We start from the raw sequence: 6,816 nt of genomic DNA, 5'->3' as shown, positions 1-6,816 counted from the left end.
TAAAAAACTAAGCATAGGCGGGTATTGGGGCATCATTGCTAAGCATTTAGATGCATTCTAGGTCAAAAATAACGAGGTCAAAAATCCACTGCTGTTAATAATTGTGATTTTGGAACTTCACCTAAAGCGGGGTTTGAGACCATAGGCATGTGTGCATAGGTCTTATAAACTTGTCCTAGAAGTTTCGTTACATTTGGATGTCGTTTGATGCTGTAACGGATGTGATTTGCTTGTCGATGAGCAATTGGCTTTTGGTGATTTCAGTCACTTGAGTGTAGCTTGAGTTAGATGCAAGTTGTTAGTTGTTATCCGAGAGATTGACAACCTCTTGTAGCCTCTATGCACTAGTCAAGTCAGCTTCGTCCCATGGTTTGACAAATTAATCGTGGTTCTCGCTAATACTGCAATAAGATAGGATGGTGAGGTTAGACATGCGTCCCACAAGCATTCTACCATATGAGACAACTTCATGGATGTGTGAGATCAATGTTCATTTACAAGATAATACACGTCGATATCGTTCATAACACAAGAGAGAAAGAGAGTATGTGACATTAAATATGAATATCATTAATTGATTTTATATATCACCAAATGTCAAACAATATCATATAAATGATTTCTTATCTTATCTTTCAAAGCTCAGCAAATAATGATTGCATTTCGTTGCTGATACCCTCCCTTGTCAATTTTGTATCTAGAAAGCTTCAAATGTCTACAAGGTCTTCCATCTTTCATGCATTCGTCGAAGCCTCACTACCTTCGTTGATTCACCACAAAGTGTGCTAGATATGACTCTCCCTATCTCTCCCATACTATGCATTCAAGGGCGCTCACAGCCTATCAATAGGAACTTTTTCTCTCTCTATTAATGCCTGGCAGCATGCCCTCTCTTTCTCTATCAATGCTAGTACATCTTGGAGCAACAATAGCTCCCTTCTTCCTCCACTCTAGGAGTTGTTACAAGCGCCTTCTCTCTAATCTATACACAGCAAGTAGCACCCTTGCTTTCTCTTTCTCTTCTACGTTGTGGAATGGGCAGCAAGCTCTCTCCATTCTTCTACGCTATGGGATGCAATCAACACACCCCAAACCGGCCAGCCAAACTATGGCACCCCTATCTATCACCTCTCCATGCTAATGCGCATCTCTTTGATGTCAGCGTTGCCCTCTTGTACGCTTACATGTGCAGCAGTGCCTCCAACTCTACTCTTCTCTTTTGTGTATGCTCACAGCTATCAAGGACCAGCCCCAAAAAAGAAACACTCTCTTCTTCTTCTAAGATGCTTTTGATTTATGAAAGCTTATTAGTTATTAGGCTTAGGTTCAAGGCCCCATTCACACACAAGTTGTTCATTCCACCATTGCTCGATTCATTGTGATGGTACCCTATGTGGTCAACTATCTTCGATGCAATGGGCATATACTCTATCTTTATTTTTCATCAAGAACACTAGTGGCAACCTTTATGGTTGTCCCTTTGTCTGTTCTAAGATCTTCATCTGTAAAACTAAATAATCATTGTCCAAAATCAAGTGAGAGCAATCATGTGGATGGTGATAGTATATGCATATAACAACAACAAAATGAATGGCATCATATTCACGCATACTCATACATATGATACATGTGCAAAAGCAATGTGTGTTCTAGGCCAAAATAATCTCCAACAGTGGTGTCCTATGGGAGTAGCTAGCTTGCTAGTGCGAACCCATATTTGTTATTAGACTGGTGCCTTATCCATTGGGCAATTTAGACAATACATAATTGCATCACCATACATCTTAATTAATTGAGATTTTTATGTCAAATAATGAGTGCTTGAATAAGGTAAGATTGCTATATGGCATTTGCGAAGAGCTATTAAACCGAAACACTGATATATTGTGTGTTATGTTCCACATTGTAAACTTATAGCAATGGCAAGTTTTCACATGGTCCAATGATTGTGCTATATAGTACACAGATTGCTATATACTATGACTCCTAGGTTATCTTCTAGTATTGAGCTTTCTATAAAGCACATAGACAAAGAAATATAATAGCAGATTATGTAGGCTATATTAATATAATGCACAATATATACCATATAGCACAAAATATAAGACCATATAAATCCTAGATTATCTTCTAGTACTGAGCCTACTATACAGTAGAAAGATGCAATATAGCACATTGTATGCCACATAGCACAAACTACAGTACTATATGAGTCTTAGGTTATCTACTAGTACTGATATTTTTATATAGAAAAAAGGCAAAGCAATAGATCATATTATGTAGGTTGTATTAGCTATCTAGCAAATTATGTAATGCAAATATTCAATAACACAAACTATAGTACAATGTGTAATTAGCACAAGGACAAAAAATATAGCAAAATAGTACAATGATATGTGAAACAATATGCTATGTAGAACAAAGTCAAAACAATACAACATTACATAATTTCTTAGTATAGTATAACATACATATATAACGCTTTGCTATATGGCACAACTTGAAGACAGTATCACAGAACATGCAAATTGCAAAATACAAAACACGCTATAAAATCTAATATCATAGGAATTTTAGTATTCCAAATGCTAAATATAATATAGCATACATATATAACGCTCTGCTATATGGCACAAAGTAAAGACAGTATTAAAGAACATGCAAATTGCAAAATACAAAACACACAATAAAAAATAATATCATATAACTTTTAGTATTCCAAATGCTAAATACAAAGTGCAATATAGTAAACCTTCAAAGTACATATCACATAGTAAAATAATTGGGCCATAACAAAGTCATAAACCTTTGCCTCGACAGCTTGTCTCTCCAACAACATTGCTCTCTTGAGCTATATTGCATTCTATGATGATTTTTGTACATATAATGCATTAAAAATGTATAAATATTGAATAATCTGAATTATACGAATAATACAAGAATGTTTTAACCAAAACATATAAGCCCTATATAAATAGAAACAGTGAATATATTATCTTAATCAAAGCAATTCACTAGAGAGAGAGAGAGCTATTATTGTACATCTATTCAATATTTTATTTTTAATCAACTATGTAGGTCCTCAAAACAACTATTTACTTCACATAAAATTTTAAAAAATGACTTTAAATTAATTTCTTTAATTATACACACACACATCAACACCTGGAGAGAGTGAAGAGTAAAGTGGGCCCCACAAGTCTCTAGCTAAACATTCACAAACTAGAACTAATCACAAAACATAATTAACATTGACAGACAAATTCTTCTCTAATCAAAGCCCAAGCATACACACAGTCCAACACCTGAGAGAATGAAGAGTAAAGTGGGTCCCACAAGTCTCTAGCTCAGCATTCACAAACTAAAACTAATCACAAAACATAATTAACAATGACAGACACAATCTTCGTATCTACACACTAATGGATTTCTTACAAGAAATAGAAGTATAAACCCATTCCACATGCATTCCATGCTCCAAACATACAACAAGGATCAATTGTAAGTATTCTATTTATGGAAGCAAGAATTGAATTTACAAATGGACTGACGATTAATCATGGACAACAAGGTAATCACAATGTACTCAACTCAAGCAAGCACACATTCTTCTCTAATTCAACCCCAAGCACAAGGATGAGTTGCAAGCACTCTATGTATGGAAGTAAGAAGTGAATGTACAAATGGACCTACAATTAATCATGCACAACAAGGTAATCACAATGTAATCAACTCAAGTAAGCACACTCTAATCAAACCCCAAGCACACACACACATAAAGAGAGTGAAGTGGGCCACAAGTCTCTAGCTAAACATGCACAAACTAGAACTAATCACAAAACACAATTAACAATGAGAGGCACACATGAAGAGAATCCTTCTTTGATTAATTATGCATGTAGACATTGAGGCTAGAGTGCTCTTTGCAAAGCTTCTCAATATACTACTCTAAGCTTAGCCCTATCCATTAGTTTTGTTGGCTTTTACTAACTTTTTACTTCAGTAGACACACTTATCCGCCGGACAATAAAAACTAAGAGATGGCTTAATTACAAATTGGAGCTCAAATGAGCCTAAATGAGGCTAGCTTGATTATAGAAGGATGATTACACAAGCATTATGACTGAAAATTCTCCAAAAAATGTGGCTCCAACTCTTCTATAGATTACATCCTTGCCTCTTCCGCTTCCCATTCCCATGTTTTTGCTCCCAAAATATTCTCCTTTGACAAAAAGAACTCATACACCTTCGCGTAAACATCTTTCTTTCTTGATGTTGCAAATATCTTCCATCTCAACAAAATCACCTTCACAGTAAGAAAACTTTACAAAAGAGCCATAGTTTGACAGCTCACATGGGACTCAAACATAAACAAATAGCACAATCACCTCGGTTAGTGTTCTTTCACGTGATATGACAACACACATAATTATTACAACTTAATAACAAAATGACAAGGGACCAAAAAAACCACACCACCACACGCTATGCTTTTGCAAACAAATTGTGCCTAAAAGGGCTAAGGCCGTGATGATTAAACTAAGAAGCCAAGGACGAATTGTCTCCACGCCAAGCGTTATATTCTTGATACAAAGGTAGGGTGGTCTAGAAGATCACTCTGAAGAAATCAACAAGCTGGAAAGAGAAACCCTAGCTTTGGGAAGATGATGGAGAAAACCTCCCAACCATAGATTGTAGAGATTACGAGGGATCTCCAACCCCTCGTGCCTATACATAATGTGCAAACCCTAACTTAGTTAATACTCTCTAGCACCACTACAAGCGCCTCTCTACACTACAACCATGTTAGCCCTACTAGGGCTAACAACTCTTGCACCCACTAAACCCCAATCATATCCGCCGAACTCACCTCCCCTCCCCTGGTATTGCTACGTTTGATTGAGTCAATGCTCAAGTATTACAAGTTACATAGTAACGAGTCACTTGTTTCTTTCTTAACATGCTCACCTCATGGATCCCACGACATGGGCCTCATAGAGACCCTGTGAGATAGTCTTGAGGGTCGTCGTCCTCCACTTTGCACATGCCATCCTGCTCGTACATAACTCTTTGCACCTCCTAAACACCTTTTCCAAGACCTTTTTAACTTCCCCATGTTTTGATAAGTTCAAACCCTAAGCTTGTAGGGCCCACTGTACTCGCAACTTATCAACCTATTGAGTCCAGTCCCATGGCAAAGGTTATCTACACAATAATGAATTGCCTGCAAGAAATAGAAGTATAGACCCATTCCCACATGCATTCCATGCTCCTAACATACAACAAGGATCAGTTGTAAGCACTCTAATTATGGAAGCTAGAATTCAATGTACAAATGGACTGCACATCAAGGTAATCACAAGGTAATCAACTCAAGCAAGCATGTTTTCTTCTCTACTCAAACCCCAACCACAACAAGGATGAGTTGCAAGCATGCATTCTTCTCTACTCAAACCCCAAGCACAACAATGAGTTGCAAGCACTATCTATGGAAGCAAGAGTTGAATGTACAGATGGACCGACGATTAATCATGCCAACAAGTCTCTAGCTAGCTAAACATTCACATACTAAAACTAATCACAAAACATAATTAACAATGAGAGACGCACATGGAGAGAAATCCTTCTTTGATTTTATGCATATAGACAAACGGTGAGGCTAGAAGGCTCTTTGCAAAGATTCTCAATATACTACTTAACACTTTAATAGCCCTATCCATTAGCTTCTATTGGCTTTTAATAACTTTTTACTCCAGTAGACACACTTGGCTTACCGGACAATAAAAACCAAGAGATGGCTTAATTACAAATAGGAGCCCTGATGAGCCTAAATGTGGCTAGCTTGATTACAAAAGGATTCTTACAAAATAAGCTTTTACGACTGGAAATTTTCCAATCTCCAACTCTTCCCTAGAAATTTTCCATTACATCCTTGCCTCTTCAACATCCCATTCCCCGGTTTTTGCTCCCGAAATGTTCTCCTTTAACAAAAAGCTTAGCGTAAACATCTTTCTTTCTTGATGCTGCAAATATCTCCCATCTCAAACAAAATCACCGTAACAACAAGAAAACATTACAATAGAGCCACAGTTTGCATACCTCATGCATGGGACTCAACATAAACAAATAGCACCATCACCTTTTCACATATTTACCTCAGAAAAAAGAAAATTTTAACTTGGGAGTAATCATGGAAAAATCTTGAAGCAACTTTTATTTTGTAGCTAAGGCAAAGGAAGCCCCCATTTTAAATGTAAAGTATACTTTGATAAATGGAGCCTTACAAGTGCCTTTCCCCAAGGCAGGGCGCCTTTTAGGTGCCGCCTTTCATGGGGAAAGGCGCCTCATATGTACCTTGTGTGTGCATTCACCCTAGAGGTAGAGGTACCTTCCAAGCACTGTTCGGGAAAAATGTGTGTCAACTTAATATCGTGCCGTTTTCAATTTCAAAAATGCCGATCGAGGGCAAGGGGAAAAGGAGAAATTCCGCCCCAAAATAGAGAAAAATAGTGTAAAACCCCGAAAAAAAATGACCTGATTTTCTAAAATTTCCTCTTGACAAAATCAAGAAAAGGAATTTTGTATGTTTGGAAAAAAAACACTTTTTCCCGAACACTGCTTCCAGGTGGATTTCCCCACCAAAATACGCTAGGACAACTCTTTAAAAATGCCATAACTTTCAGATGGTTTGTCCTCCAGCCACCATGTGTCATGGTCTTGTTGCAAAAGCTTTCCTGTGCCCACTTGTGGATGCCATGGCAGCTCTGTATTCATAAAAGGAGGATACCTGGCGACACCAACTTTCCCGGCCCAATC

Source organism: Adiantum capillus-veneris, chromosome 10 (genome assembly GCF_014529385.1).
Source record: "Adiantum capillus-veneris isolate H3 chromosome 10, ASM1452938v2, whole genome shotgun sequence".
NCBI lineage: Eukaryota > Viridiplantae > Streptophyta > Polypodiopsida > Polypodiales > Pteridaceae > Adiantum > Adiantum capillus-veneris.
Note: the sequence above shows the minus strand (reverse complement) of the source record.